Source organism: Mastomys coucha, unplaced genomic scaffold (assembly GCF_008632895.1).
Source record: "Mastomys coucha isolate ucsf_1 unplaced genomic scaffold, UCSF_Mcou_1 pScaffold20, whole genome shotgun sequence".
Classification (NCBI taxonomy): Eukaryota; Metazoa; Chordata; class Mammalia; order Rodentia; family Muridae; genus Mastomys; species Mastomys coucha.
In genome coordinates, this window is record NW_022196903.1 from 111,142,312 (window position 1) to 111,158,329 (window position 16,018).

The window sequence follows — 16,018 nt, forward strand, 5'->3', positions numbered from 1 at the left end:
TTGTCGTGGAACGGTTAAATTGAGGTAATTACTATTTTAAAATCTCACATATTTATCATTTCAAATATGTTGTTGTTTTGGTCTTTATTTATTTATTTTTTTGAGACAGTCTGATGGTAGTCAGGCTGGCTTCCAACTTATCTGAAGATGACTTTGAATGTCTGATGTTCCTTGCTTTCAGCTCCCGGATATGAGGACTGCAGGTGTGTGTCAGCAATCCCAGTGCATGTGGTGGTGCTGGGGATCAGCCCTAAGGCTTCGTGAATGCTAGGCCAGCACTTACTGAGGGACATACCCAGCCCTATTTGTCATTCTTTAGTGGTGACATATTAGGGTATGCTTACACATCAGAGCACTAGACAATTATCATCATGAATAAATTATGGCCATTTTCAAATTTGATCTCGATAAAAACAGCTTGAGTATGCCTTATCCAGAATGCTTGGGCCAGATATGTTTTGAATTTTAGACATTTTGAGGTTCTGCAATATTTGCATATACACAAAAAAAATCCAGCTGGAGTATCCACACTCAGACACAAAACTCACCATGTTCTGTAGATATTTTACACATATAATCTGGAATGTCTACCATATTTTTGAGTGTCTGCTTTTTAAAAAAAATAATTATTTATTATTATAAATAAGTACATTGTAGCTGTCTTCAGACACACCAGAAGAGGGCATCAGATCTCATTATGGGTGGTTGTGAGCTACCATGTGGTTACTGGGATTTGAATTCAGGACCTTTGGAAGAGCAGTCAGTGGTCTTACCTGCTGAGCCATCTCAACCAACCAGAGTGTCTGCTTTTTGACTGACTGAAACCCACACCAGGAAGATAGGTGTGGAATTTGCCACTTGGGATTTTTTGTTAAATCATATTTTGGTGCATTTTGAATGTCAGATTTTTGGATTAGGGACATTCAACCTGTTCATAAATGTGATGCAGAGTTATGACCCTATTTACAAAATGAAAAAGCCTACCACAGTCACTGGAGTGGAAGTTCATACAGTGACAGGAGAACAACTCCTAAGAGTCACTTGAGGGAGGAGGTCTGGGGGGCGAGTCCAAGGGACCCAAGAGGATTCTCCGGAGCAGCACTGTCCTACTTCTCTCTCCAAGAGGTGGCTTTTGTGGGCGTCTCCAGGCTGTAAACAGACATTCACACATTCTTCTGAATGTAGGACATAGTTCACAATATAAAAACAGGAGAGGGGGGTGCAGGGAAGGAGGCTGAGGGGTGCTGGTGAATTTCCTGTGGGTTTAGTGTGACCACAGAGGCATGTGATTTCCTCAGACAGCTGAGGGGCCATGTGGAGAAGGTGGGGTGAGGTTCATCTGTCACTGGAGAATGCCAGATCCAGAAGCAGAGGGAGGAATGAGATGATGTATGGGTTAAACTGTAACACATAGCTAAGCAGGAGGCTGGAGAAGTCAGGAGAGAGAGGTCAAGTGGCAATGGGGAGACCGACTGGCCATGGGACCAGAGACCCTGAGAACCATAGATGCTTATGGGACCACAATGCTGGCAGCTGGCCAGAGTGACAGTCATGGTGGCAGGTCTACATTAGAGATCTTCAGGGGACAGCATCTGCATATGACTGTAACGCTGAGCAGAGGAGAGAAGAGGGAAGTGGACCCAGGGATCCGTGGTGCAGTTTAGTGGGGACTTGCACAGGGTGGCAGAGGAGGGGAACCCCACATCACACAAAGTGAGACAGGAAGCCTGCAAGTTGGGAGCACGTGTGAGAGAGAGGGTTAGGATGGGTAAAGGTGGGCTGTGTCTGGGACCGCATAAATGCTACCTGCCATTGTCAACTAAACAGTCAGCTAAACACTGCAGGTTGTGTTTGGCCACCATTTTAGAAAGTTTGTCTTATAGTGTTTGTGATATATGCTGTGTCACCTGGCACAATGACAGATAGGACCTAGATGGCTGTCGTTATGCCACGGAGGCTTCTTAGAGACTATTTTTCATCTCCACAGCCTACACTGTTCATCCACTCAAAACCATCCCATTTGAACTCATGTTGGGAGATCAGAACTACTCCCCAGTCTCTTGACCTGGATCTCAGCCATGAACAAGAGACACACCTTCAGGAAGGTATCATCAGGCAGCTCCACGAGGGGAGGCCTAGGGATGACACTGGAGAAAGTGCCTGGCCAATCCAAGCCCCTGCAGAAGGGTCTTCAGTGTCAGAATTTTACCACGGACCTGGGCTTGTATGCTCTGCTTGAGCAAAAAGACTACTACACAATTTAAATTTGATATGAAATGAAATTACATAGACACTCCACATATCTATGCTTGGGTCCTTCTTTTCTGTGACCCAAATATTTGTGACTATGTTTGCAGCACAAGCCCAGTTGTAAACATTTTCTGTTTCTAACATCAGAACTATCCTGGCCTAAGCTGCCTTCATCCTTAATCTGTTTATTAGATCAGGTTTTTGTTTTCTTGTTGTTTGTTTTTTAGCACCCTGTTACAAAATACCTGAAGCTGGGCAGTGCGTACAGAACAGAGGGTTATTTAGCTCTTTGGAGACTGGATTGATTGATCTAGCCTATAGTAAGCTACTTTTTGGTTATGCAAACTATTTACCATGGAGAAAGTATCCATCAGTGAGCAAGAGAAATCATATAACAAGACATGATGTCAGAGACTGGGAAAGGTTCAGTAATTTATCAACAACCCTTTCCCGAGAATTAACCAGAGTTCCATAAGAATACATCAGTATTTGAGAGAAGCACCCCAAATAGTCTAATCGCTTCCACTAGGTTCTGTAACTCCAGTTCCAGAGGATCTGATGCTCTCTTCTGGCCTAGTTGGGCATTGCATGCACATGGTTCACAGACATACATTCAGAGAAACACTAGCTATACATATAAAATAAAAATAAACCTTTAAAAGTGTATTTAAGGGGCTGGTGAGATGGCTCAGCTGGTAAGAGCACTGACTGCTCTTCTGAAGGTCCTGAGTTCAAATCCCAGCAACCACATGGTGGCTCACAACCACCCGTAATGAGATCTCATGCCCTCTTCTGGTGCATCTGAAGTCAGCTACAGTGTATTTATGTATAATAATAAATAAATCTTTGGGCTGGAGCCAGTAGGGACTGAGTGAGCAGAGTTGATCAGAGTGAGTGGTACTCACATAAAATAAATAAATAAATCTTTAAAAAAGTATTTAAAATGTACACACAGTATCTGAAGAAAGATATGGACAGATGTTTGCATTGGAAAAAATGTTTATAATTTATTTTATAATCATTAAAAATAGTTTTTAAATAATTTTGTACAGAGCAAAGTGCATGGCGTGTGTGTGTGTGTGTGTATGTGTGTGTGTGAGTGTGTGTGAGATCACATGACCAGCCCTACCAACGAGGATGCAGCTACAGTTTGCCACCACTAAAGGTTTCTGGCAGCTAGTCAAGCTTTTTCGTATCACCAATCCGGGAAACCATGGCTCGGTTTTCCTTTGTACAGTCTTCTCTTTTCTAGACATCACATAAGAAGAGTTGGGGAGATGAATCTGAGTTTGGCGTCTTCCGTGTAGTGTTGCCAAGAATCAGTCAAGCTGTGCTCAATACCAGCTCTTCTCTTACTGTTGTCAGCTGCACTGAGTGTTTTATCCATCCATCTTCTGTAGAATTTGGGAGTTGTTTCTGGTCTGTGGGCACAGTAGACATTTTTAGAAACCCCTTTTCAGGAACTGATAGAATACAAGATCCAATCCAGTTAACAATTCAGAAGGTTTAGACTTCTTTAGCCAGCCCCACCCAGTTGGTGTGTATGGATTAGTCATGCTTTGCAAGGGCATGCAGGGCATTTCCTAAAAATAGAATACATCCTAAGCTGTAAATAACGTAAGAACAAGTCAGGCACAGTGGAGCAGACTTGTTAATCTCAGCACCTGGGCACTGTGGCAGTTGGGATGAAAGTCCCCGATCACCCAGGGCTACATAGAGCCTGTGCCTGTGCCCATAGTGCCAACTACTTTGAGAATTAGGTGAAGGTCTGCTTGAGCTCGCAAGTTCTAGATCAGCAGCTCAGCAAGGACCCTCATCTCAGAAAAAAGATAGGCAGATTGGTGATGTAGCTCAGTGGTACAATGCTTGTTTACCATATGTGAGGCTCTGGGTTTAAAACACACACACACACACACACACACACACCCTGGTGGTCTGTCATTGAAAGCCTCCCCCACAGTCAACACAGAAACCCACAGCTATACAATGTGTAGAGAGCAACAGACTTCGGACTACTGAGTTCTAACTGGGATGTCTTCAGCGCATCCCATCTGCCAAGATCAGGATCTAGGCGGAAGAGGGAGGCCGAAGGATTCTAAGAGCAGGAAGTGGTGCATGATGCCAAGGAAAAAGCCTTCAAGACACAACAGGACAGATGCACACATGAACTCAGACTGGAGCAGCACCCACATGGACATCAGTGCCCACCAATGAAAAAGGCGAAAGGATGAAAAAGTCCCGCCCCTAACCAAGATGCCTACTAGGAGCAGGACAATCAGCTTTCTTCAGTGGAACGCCATGTCACCCACACTCCAGGGCAGGCCTCATGCCCAGGAGTAGCTGGCTCCTTTTTGTAAGGGAGGGTGATTTTTTTTGTCTTGTTTTTTTTTTTTTTGTTTTGTTTTTTTTAATTTAATTTTATTTTTATTTGCTTGCTTCTCCCCCGGCCCCTCCCCTCGTTGTTTTAGAAAGAGAATGTACATAAAGTAAGTTGGATGGGGGTGGGGTATGGAATCTGCAAAGGGTTGTGGGAAGGGAACTGTGATAAAAATATATTGTATGAAAATTTTAAATAAAAAAATAAACAAGCTGAACATTTATTAAAGACGGGAAAAACAAAATCAAAAAACAAAACAAAACAAAAAAACAAAACAAAACGAGAAGGAACCAAAGAGGGAAAATCTTTTAACAATGCAAATTCAAGGGTAAATGCCTTTTAATGTAGTCACTGAATTGTTGTATTCTTTTAAAGCATCTATTGGACACACATTTACTTTTGTTTATATGTTATACTTGCAAAATGTTTTAAAGTTCACATCAAATGAACAAAAAAAATAAAAGGAATGGAAGAGATATAGATAAATCAGAATCAGTCATAGTGAAGTGTTACGCTTTTAGTTCCCCTCCTCCTCCTCCTCCTCCTTTCTTCCTCCTCCACCTCCTCCTCTTCCTCATCAGAGAGCTTACTCCTATGATGCTAACTCTCCACCACTGAGCTATATCTTCAATCTTGATCTCCATTATGGTACATGTCTGACACTTTCCATAAACTATGTTTTGTTAAAAAGTGAGGTCGTGACATTATTGTGTAAAGCCCTCCAGCTGCTCCTCAGCTCTCTGTGTTACAAACTCAGTGGGTTAGTGGTGGCCAGGTCAGCTGCTCGGTCACTTGGTATGTCCTGGGGTCTCTTCTCCACCTCACCCACTCTGGCCTCCTTCCTGGATCCCAGGACCTTCGCATTTGTTCTTCCCTGTGCCTCTTCCGAGTCAGCACGGCTTGTCTCCGACAGGACTTTGTTAAAATGCCCTTTCATCAAAAGACTCCCTGGACTACACCAAACAGATCCTACACTTGAAATGTACTTGACTACAACCACATTTCCTATCTCTGGATTTTGCTACTGTTCTTTCCTCCGGGGATCAGTGGTACAGGATGTTTGAATGGTTTTCGGACTCCCCCCCCCCCCAACCCCCCTCTCTACTTGCTATGACAATGTCAACTCCAAACAGGTAGGAGCCATCACAGTTGTATTCAGTAACCCGATCAATGATGACATCTAGCATATAGTAGGTGTTTCATAAGCTCTCTGAAGGAGTGACAAGGGTCTTCGGTTTCTTCAAGAGATGCGTGGGGCCCCTTGCGATCTTCCATACAGACCCTGCAACCTGTGGGCTTGCTGTGTTCTGCTCGTTTGTCTCTGGCTGCCTGCCCTGGACATTCTGGATCCTGGGGCTCTCTTCTCAGAAGGTTCCACTGGAAGCCAGAATGCTCAGATCTTCCTCGTGGTTCTGGACAAATGGGAGCCATAGAATCTCTCAAGGTGACTTTGGTGCCTTGACCTGTCACTCACCGGCTCTGAGATCACGCAGGTTCATTTCACCACCCCAGCATCAGTTTTCTCATCTGCCCTGAGGGGACCTAAAGCCTACCAAGCCTACAGGGGGACTGGGAGAAGGGAGCACTTTCCCCTCCAGGTACCCCTGATAAACACGTTCGCAGCTCTCCTAGAGTCGCCAAATGGGTTTTAATAAGGCAGCCACATCATCTTTGGGGCTGTTGGCTGCCATAGCCATTTTCAGAGAAAGCCTGGCCCGCCCTCTCCCGCGGCACCTTCGCCCCGCACCCTCCTCTGCTCGCCCCGCGCCCTCCCGCTCGCTCCCCGCGCTCGTGCTCCCAGGCGCCGGCTGCGGAGGGAACTGCTCTGCCCGCAGCTGGCGCAGCGCGGGGGCGGCCGCGGGTGGGCGGGAGCCGCGGGCCGGGGCGCCGAGCATGAGCCGCCGGCGCCGGCCGCGCGCTGCTCGGGGCCGGGCTGCGGCGCGAGGGCGGCGCGGGAGCGACGCTGGCGCGGACCGAGGTAGGCAGCGGCAAGCCCCGCGCGCCCCTCGGCTCCTCCGGCGGGCCGTCCCCTCGGGTCGTCAGCGCGGGCGGGCGTGGGTCCGGGGACGGGCGCCGGGTAGGGCGACGTGGAGCCCCGCGTGGAGTTCCTGGAACTCCGCCCCGGGCTGGACGGCGGGACCCCTGCGCCTCCTGCACCTGCCGCGCTCGGGGCGGCCGGGACGAGCATGGTGGGAGCGCACCGGGTGACAGGCGTGGGCACCACTGGCAAGTCCACTGCCCAGGGCCTGGCGTGGGGGAGGGGGCCGGGGATCGGAGGAGCTCAGGGCTGCGCAGTTGGAAGTTTCCATTTGCTCTTGTGCGGTCTGGGTCTAGGGTGGCATCTCGAGCATTTGCTCTTTGGCAAGGAACTGGGGCGTAAGCACTGCATTTGAGGGTAGAGAGCCAGGGGGCATGGTGAGGTGCGTCTCTCTGCCCCGTGGGCCGGGGTCATTTGAAGGACCGTTTGGGAGTGCACACTTTGACAGGTACAGCTGGCTGGTTCTAGTCAGAATAAGCGAGGTGTGTGTGTGTGTGTGTGTGTGTGTGTGTGTGTGTGTGTGTGCCCATCCATTCTGCGGCCTGCTGATTGGGGAGGGACTGTGCTGATGGGTCCCTGATGTCTCCATCTCTAGCTCCCTCGGAGAGATGCAGCTAGTGGATATTGACAGAACCTGCCTCTTGGAAGCTGCCTGGTGGTTGAGACTTGAGGTGGTCAGGCTCCCTCTTTTCCTACTCAGGACACTGAACCCCCATTTCTGTTCACATCCCCTGCTTTTATTAGCTGTATCCCACTGTGGGACAAGGGGGAAGACTCAGATGGCCTCCTGCCCCAGGTTTAGATTGGCACACAGGGGCCTTCATCTCCCAGGACTCTCCCATTTCCTTCTTGATTTGGTCTTGTCCACCCCAGCCTCTGTGGGCAAGAGCCTTCTCTACTGGGGCTTGGGGCTCTCCAGAGCAAAGCAGCACCCCATATCCTGGTAGAGAGTTGGGAGACCACATATTTTGAATCGTGAGCCATGAGCAGGCTGCAGGCCCCTCTGAGACATGGTTTCAACAGAATCATACCTTGGTTCCTAAGACTCCTGGGGTATTTCCATGTTGCTGTTCATCTATACCACTTTAGGGCCACAGCAGGACCTTAGCCCAGGAAGGAACTGAGGAGTAGGACTCCTCAGGGACTCCAAGTTGTGTGGCCTGGGGACAGAAGAGTGGGTTCCCTGCTTGGCCAGCCTTTCCCCCCATGCCTCCTCCCCCGCCCCCCACTTCTATGGCTGTGGATTGTAGTGGCCCAGCAACTGTTAGGTGGTTGTCAGCTTGAGGTGTGTGTGTGTGTGTGTGTGTGTGTGTGTGTGTGTGTTTGCGCGCGGGCGTGTGTTTTCCTGGGCCCATAGCCTCTGCTTCTGAGAAGAGAGTAACCAGATTTTATGATAAGGTGTGGAAGCTGTGTTCTCTCGCTTGTGTCCCCTGGGGTTTGGAAGCCCAAGCAGATGTTCCCAGACAGGGGTGCCAGAGGCCTGGTCCAAAACCATCCAGGAGTTTTTCTGTCTGCCTGTTTGTTTGTTTCTGAGATGTGCCTTCCTGCTACCAGTGGATGGCTGCCTTTTACCTGGCAAATTGTGGCAATGGAACCGTTCATACAGAACAGATCGGGTTTTGGTGTAACTTAGCAACTGCAGACAGAGGAGGAAGGAGAGGAGAGGGGAGGAGAGAGGAGAGGAGGAGAGTCCAAAGAGAAGGGGGGAAATGCTGGGCCCTACAAGAGGCCTTGCTGAGGGGGTAAGCGGCACCTACATAAAGCCCCTTCCCCCAGTAAGCAGGTGAGGAGCAGGCTCCCCTGCCTGGTGGCTGGGTCCTGGAGAGGCAGGCAGGCAGAACTTGGAATGTGAGGCTGGAGCGGTCTGTCTCTTCATCCAGTAGAACTACTGCGAAGGGGCCTTCGGTGAGCAGCTTAGGTTGGCGGAATTTACACATAGTCACGCCCACCCCCCCCAGCTGTGAGGACCACTCTACTCTGGCTTGGGGCTTTGGTCAGTGTTGTCCAGGGCAGCTGACAGGGCCTTGGAACTAACTGTCTTAGAACTGCTGTCTCCCAGAAGCTACAATGCAGTATAGGTCGAGAGAGAAGATGCCCTGCCAAGGCAGGAGGCGTTGAGCCCCTCCCTGCTACGGTGGGTCTCAGTAGACTGGGATGCCCACGTCTGCATGGCCCTATGCCATAGATGAGGCCCTGCTGGGGAGAGACCTGGTCAAGGCCTCTCTGGACTCTGCCAGGTCCCTACCTTCTGCTCTCTGAAGGGACTCCTCCCTCCCTCCTTCCCGCTTTTCCTTCTGAGGCCATCTGCTCCAGCTATGGTCTGCTCTGGCTGTTTTTCTCTCAGAGCTTCCAGAATCTGCCTTGTGTGATTTCCGCCCACTCCAGGCTGCCTCCCAGGTTTCTTTGCTCTCTAGCTTGCCCACTTCCCTCCTGCCTGTGAGTATGTACTTAGCGAGGAAGTGATGCGTTGAGGGAGAGAGGAGGCAGGGATACTGTGGGGTATCTTGGAGGTGACGGCTGTGGAGGAATGGCCCTGGTACCCTCTGGTACCCTGGCCCTTTAGGGGACCTCAGGTAGACACATAGCTCTCTTTTTGGTGATAAGCCTTTCTCACATCTTTCTGGCCTAGAGATCGGGGCTGTTGATGCGTGTGAGAGTTCGACACAAGGGATTTCCTGGCCCAGTTCAGAGTGGGAAAGCTGTTATGAGCCTATCAGTACAATGTTGTTGGGTTGGGGTCGCCAGGAGGGTCACCAGAAATCCTGGGACATAATTTGGGAAAGGTGGCTGGCATCAGTGGGGCCATGATGTGAACATGGCGGGGCGGGCAGAGTCTGAAGGGCCAGGATGTTGCAGCTCAGAGCTGGAAAGGGCCTTGTGTTTCAGGGCCTTGAGTTCTGGGAGAGCTGGCAAGTGACTGCCTAGGCACCATACAGTGTTACCTGCCAGTTGAGGGAGTTGGTGTAAATGTTATCCATGGCTAACCCTACCTAAAGATGACAAGGAGAGATGCTGCACAGGGAGACCCAGATGACTACAAGCATCTTTGAAAAAAACACATTTGATCATACAGGTGCAGTTGAGCATGATTTAGGACTACCTTTCCTGTGACCATGCCCTGAGAAGCTTCTCCCTTCTCATTAAGTTAACACTGAACTTCCTCAGGGATGCTTGGTCGGTTCTGGGATGTGAAATAGATTACCTGAAATGTAGTCACTCACCCCACTGTGAGGACCACTTTGGCTTGGGGCTGGGCTTTGGCCATTGCTATCCAAGACAGCTGTCAGGGCCTGGGAAGCTGATTGGTCCCCCTTGAGTTGGCTGTGAAGTCAGGGAGCAGAACATTAACTCCTGGAAGGGAGGCCTGAAATTGGGCCTGTGGGACTCCCAGGGACTCTGAGTAAAATAGCCTGGGTCAGGTGCTACACACAAGAGAGAGAGAGAGAGAGAGAGAGAGAGAGAGAGAGAGAGAGAGAGAGAGAGAGAGAGAGAGAGAGAGAGAGAGAGAGAGAGAAACACATACAGACATACACCGGTGGGAGCTCTCTCCCAACACCAGGGTCCAGCATTGGAAACATGAGGTGCTTTCAGTTCCCCAGTTGACAGGTGAAGGGGTTTGCACAGGGCTCCTCTGTTCTTAAGTTTCCTGATTCCTGCCCACATTCACCCCCATGCCGGCTGACTTGAAGATGGTTCTCTGCCTGCTTACTCCGCTATCTCACCTCCCACTCACTGCCCGCCCACTCCCATCTGGTACTCACCCCTTCCTTCATGAGGGAGACCCACTGCAGAGGCTGTGGACTTCACCGTCCTGGATTCCAGATGCTCTGTATCCAGGTCCGGCTGCCTGGCTCTTGGTCCTCCCTCTCCTCTGACCTCCCCGGAGGCCTCTCTATGGCTTTACCTCTTGTCAGAGGACATGTTTTTATCTGTCAGGACCTGGGCCCTCCCTGCAACTACAGCTTCCTTTCTTCACACTGAGCTGACCCCAACTCCCACCAGCCCCAGCCTGGATCTGGGTCTCCTTTAGCATGGGTACTATGTTTGCTGGCCTTCTTCTGGGTGACCCATGGGTGGCCTATCTACTTCCGTCCTGCCCTAGAGCCTCGCCTGCCTCAATATTGCCGTCTGAGCAGCCAACTGCAGTCCCCTCTTTCACTGGGGCAACATTCAGCCTGGCCTAGCCTACCCCAGACTTCTCTTGAACCCCCTTCCACCTATGGAACCCTCACTTCTGAGCCAGAACAATTTCAGTGGCTTCCTCCTTGCGATGTCCTTTCCTTACATAGGCATGGTCTCTGCTAAGTCTCCCTTGGTCCTTAACATTTTTTTGAGTGAGTCTTCCTGTACAAACATGATATACAGGCACTCAAAGCCTGTGCACTGAGTGTCCCCGAGCATCTGTCAGTGACTCTTTAGACCTCAGTCTACCTCAGTCTTTTTGGATCCACCCTCTCCAGGACACTGGCCATTCTGATGAGATTCAGGTTGAATTCTCTGAGCTGCTGGGCATAGCGGGACAGAGGTGAAGATCTGTGTCTGAGAATATTGAATACAGAGGCATAAGACGTGTTGCTCTCTACCTTCAGGGGAGGAGAAAGGAATAGACGTAAGAATTCTGGGACAGGTAGAGGGTGTTGGGAGAGGGCCTGTCCTGGAGGGATTAGTGGGTCAGAGCCAGGAGGCCAATGCCCTGCCTGTCACCACCACTCCAGTTTTCTCCAAGTATCACCCTCAGACTCTACCTTAAAGAGAGAGTTCTCCCTGGATGCAGTTGCCATGACAACAGTGTTAACAAAGACTAGCTTCTGTGGAGGAGGCTGGCTTACCCAGAAGCTGAGGGTGTTGGGAAAGGGTGTGCATTCTGATGAGTGATTCTGCAGAGCCTTGTCTCCCCTCCCCCCACCGAGGTCACCCAGATCTTGTGGACCTTCCCTGACTTTACAGGCTGTGACAATACCCGGTTCATGGATCTGTGTGTGTACTAGCCCACCTCAAACCCAACGCTTCCCTGCCAACCTCCCTGTGTCCCACCTAAAGCAACACGACCAAGGAACTGTAGCACTGTCCCTGGACCATGCATTGTACTCCCTCCCCAGGGTCTGGGACATGTGGCTGGTGTCCCTGAGGGAAATGGCATGCCAGGTTGGTCATGAAAGGTGAGAGAGTTCGGGAGGCAGGGTGTGTCTTTAGTTGGCTGTTTATCTCAGGTCCCCTCTCAGGACAGGATCTACTTGGCAGGGCCAAGAGTGGATGCCTCACATCAGGATTAGTGAGTTGCTAGGTTGAATTCAGAAAAGCCATGCCTCAGTTTCCCCATCTTTCAGTGAAGGTAAGTGTAGACATTAAGAGTTCTGGACCTTTATGAGACACAATCCCATCCCCATAGCTCTGAGATCATATGGTACAGATATGGGACGTTAACTTCACATCCACCCGTGAGATCTCTGCAGCCTGGCTAGCTTCACTAGGCTTCAGCCTAGTGCTTGTCCACAGTGATGAGCACCTGGCCTTTTAGGCTGTGGACAGCGAGTGGGCTGAGGCATCTCAGTTGAGTCTGTCTGGTCTAGGAACTACACTCTTCTTAGGCCAGCAGGGGAAGCAGTAATGAGTGCCATCAATCCCTAAGAAAACCTTGTAGACCAACCTGCTGCCACACCCAGTCACTGTTCTGTAGTGTAAAAATGACAAACACGGTAGGAGGTAGCACCAGGGCTGGCACTGGAAAAGGAGAATGTGTGTGTGTCCTAGGCCCACTTCCAAGTAGACAGGGGACGCCAGACTGTCCTGCCCTATCTCAGTGTAGCACTGTGTGAGGAGCAGGGATAGAGTGGCCCCATCATGCCAGAAGGGGCCTGATTCACTCAGAGAGCTCAGAGGTGCTGGGGGGGGGGTCCTCACTCTCTATCCATTGACTACCAAGCTTCTCTTTCCCAGATCACTTCATTTATTTACTTATCCCCCTTCCTCCCTCCCTTTCTCCCTTCATCCTTTCTTCCTTTTACAACTTAGCCATCTTGGAGGCTCTGTCCCTAGTTCTTTCCACTTGGCCTATGGTCCCCTTGGCTCCTGCCATTTTCTCTAATCACAGTTGGCCCTATGATTTTAGGAACCAGGTCTAGACCAAGAGCCAAATTTCATATGCATGGCCTGCAGCCAGGTTATTATACAACCCCCAAACAACTCTCTCCCCCTTGCTCCACTCTCCATGTGCCATGCCACCCTACCTTCTCTGGCAGTTGGGTTCCATGACACTCGAAGAGGCTACAGCCAGCTTCCAGGGAGCCAGTCCCACATCCTGCTTCTCTCCCCGCTCAGATGTGGTATGCTCCTTTCCTCAAACCTTCTTCACACTGAGTCCAGGCTGGCCTGGCCACCCTCTATGGTAACTCTTCTTGCAAGAGCCCTTTGTCCTTTCTGCTGATGTCCTCAGTGAGTGTTTGGTTCTCCTTGGGGCAGGGACAGGCCACTTTTCTTGTTACACGCCAGCACTCTCTGCCTCACTCTCTGCTCAGCTGCCTTCACTGTCCCTGCCCCAAGGACTTCAAAGCTGGAGTTCTGGTTAGTGTTGGGGAGGGGCTGAAAGCTTTCCCTGGCCTCCAGGACCTGGGATTGTTAGTGGTTCCCGCCATGCCTCCCCAGCCTGCAATGTCTGGTCTTGCCAGTCTGTGCCCTTGAAGCAGGCTTGCTTTCTTTTCTGTCCTCTCAACTTCAGCTCACTGGTGACATTCTGCTCACACACCAACTGGCTTCCACCTCACCGTAGCATGGAGGTAGATGGGGAGGCGGGAACAGAACCTTTTTGTGGTGGGGCCCTGGCAGCCCTCGGAAACCTGTTCTCTCCTGTGTGGTAGCAGTAGTATAGCCTGTGGTAGCACAGGAACTCAGGGATGCTGCACCACACAGGTGCTGACTCTGAGAGAGAGAGAGAGAGAGAGAGAGAGAGAGAGAGAGAGAGAGAGAGAGAGAGAGGGAGGGACAAGAGGCGCTATGTTCCCTGGATGGAATATTAACTGTGACCGTTTACTTACAGCCCTCAGCCTACTTCTAAGCATGGCAGACTTGAAGCTGTGATGGTGGCAGCAGAGGGAGTGATGGAGGTGTTAGTGATGGTGGTGTTAGTGATGGCGGGGGGTGGGTGGGGTGGGAGTGGAAGAGACAGTGGTGCTGATGGGAGGGATGATGGTGGAGGTGCCAGTGATGGTGGTGGTGGTGATGGTAGTTATGGTAATGGTGAAAGCGTTGGTGATGACAGTGGTCATGATGGGTGTGGGTGTGGTGGCGGAGGAGGGAGTGGTGGTGATGGTGGAGGTGGCGAGGTATGGTGTGGAGGAGACAGGGGGATGGTGGGAGACGCTAGAGGTGGAGTGTGCTGCTTAGATGCTGGCAACAGAGCCATAAAAGCATTCTAAGATCTGCTTGGTTTGAGGAGGGCCTTGCTAAGGAACAGTCAGACCCGCACTTGTGGTATGTGGGTGTGTCTGTGGGTGGGTACACACTTGGCTAGCTAGCTCTGTTCTCTGTCTCTCCTTCCCTCTGCCCTGGACATCTGCCCCTACATACCTGTGGGAGCAGAGAAGGTGCAAAGCTGCTCCCTGGAGAGCAGTGGGGAACAGGCTGGCACCTCTGTGTCTCCTGGGAGCTGAGTTAGAATGGGGGGGGGGAGGGCAGGAACAGGAATCTTAGCCACGAATGGAGGAAGAATCATTTAGTGTCAGCCCCAGTCTTGCTGCCAAAATCCTATAAGGCATTTGGCATTTCTCTGTGCTTCTCAGCCTCAATTTTCACATCTGTGAAGTGAGCTCAGGTCTTCTTGGGATAATGGCGGTGGCAGGGGTGGGGGTAGGGGTGGGGGGGGGGAGGGATGCAATAACATCAGAGGATAAGCCCTGGGAGTGTTCACTGAGTTACTGGTGCTGGGGTGGAGATTGCCTGCCAATGTAGTCTCAGCAGAGCCAAGAACTGGGAGACAGGAGCTCTGACAGGAACTGTCATGGGACTTGGGTTGGCCAGGCCCAGGGTACCAGGCTGGTCTTAAGGTCAGAGTCCAGGTTTAGGGCGACTCCTCTGAAGCCCTGGGATTCCTTTTACTCTGCAGTAAGGCAACCACGCTGGTCTAGACAGGAGCCCTCAAGAACTATCCCTGGGGTGGTGAGCCAGAGGGTTGGTGAAGCCCTGGATCCTCCTGTACTCCAGGGCCAAAGGGGAAATAGCTCAGCATTCAGGGAGGATGTAGCAGAGCTGGCTTGGCCTAAGTTTCTTGCCTCTTGTTCCTTCTGTTGCCATGGAAACAGACCAGTGAGGCTTCCTTCCCTATGCCTCACCCCTCAAAACTGATGGAAGAGGCAGTCTGGAAGGAACAGGGGAGCAGAGCGAGAGAAGCCACAGAGACCAGCTGATCCTTGACCCTCAGATGGGAGGATTGGAGGGGACAGCTTTCCCAGGGTCTGAGTACAGACCGGTGCAAAGCCAGCGTGAGAGTGCAGACCCTTGTTCCTCCTCAGGGTACAAATCCCAGGGCCGCATTTATTTTAATAGCCCTCAGAAAATAATGTGAGTCCCTGTGGAAGTAGATTCTCCCTGCCTCCGGCTGCCCTTGTGTCTCAGAGTCCCCTCTGGAGATTCCTGGCGTGTGCAGACAGCAACTGGGCATACCATTTTATGTGGTATTTTATTTTATGAGGCTGGTAGGGTTATGTGTCTTGATTTCCCACTGGTGTATCTGGGAGCGTCTTCTCTGAGTGTGGAGTGGCCTTTTTGTTTGTGACAAAGTGACACGAAGGTGCATTTGTCATGTTGCTAGGTTTTGGCAAACTGTCCACCATTGCAGTACTAAGCCAGGCTCCCTTTTCAATCTGCGCTGTTTCTCTACTCCTTATCCTTGCCAGTCTGATTAATGAGATACACCTTATTCCAATTTTAGTTATCATGTAATTTCAGTTAACTCATGTAATGGATTGCATTTGGCATCTTTTCCTACTTATAAGATCTTCCCTAGAGACCTTGCTTAGCACATGGGAAGTCCTGGGTTCAGTTGCCAGCACTGAAAAAAAAATTGCCTGTATTTTTTGGTGTTCTTCTCATGCACAAAGATTTCAGCTGTACTGTTGGTCTCGTTTGCCGGTTTGTTTAGACAGCGTCCACCTTGCTCTGTAGCACAGGCTGGCCTGGGATGTAGAATCCTCCTGCTCAGCCTCCTGTATGCTGGGATTATGAGCTGTACTGATGTTTATTTGTTTGGTTTTTCCAAGACAGGGTTTCTCTGCAGCCCTGGCTGTCCTGGAACTCCCTCTGTAGACCAGGCTGGCCTTGAACACAGAGATTCACCTGCCTCTATCTCCTGAGTGCTGTAT

At 50.6% G+C, this 16,018-nt stretch overlaps 1 protein-coding gene across 2 annotated transcripts in view; it reads left to right on the forward strand.

Moving 5' to 3' along the window:
- Window positions 1–6,386: 6,386 nt before the first annotated feature.
- Rasgef1a (RasGEF domain family member 1A) overlaps window positions 6,387–16,018 on the forward strand; it is an 80,851-nt gene continuing 71,219 nt past the window's right edge. Inside the window, exon 1 of one of the 2 annotated variants that reach the window (XM_031383103.1) lies at window positions 6,387–6,605. The gene's annotated coding sequence lies outside the window, so the exon portion shown is untranslated. The remainder of the gene's footprint in view (window positions 6,606–16,018) is intronic. The other variant, XM_031383102.1, reaches the window with a different exon arrangement.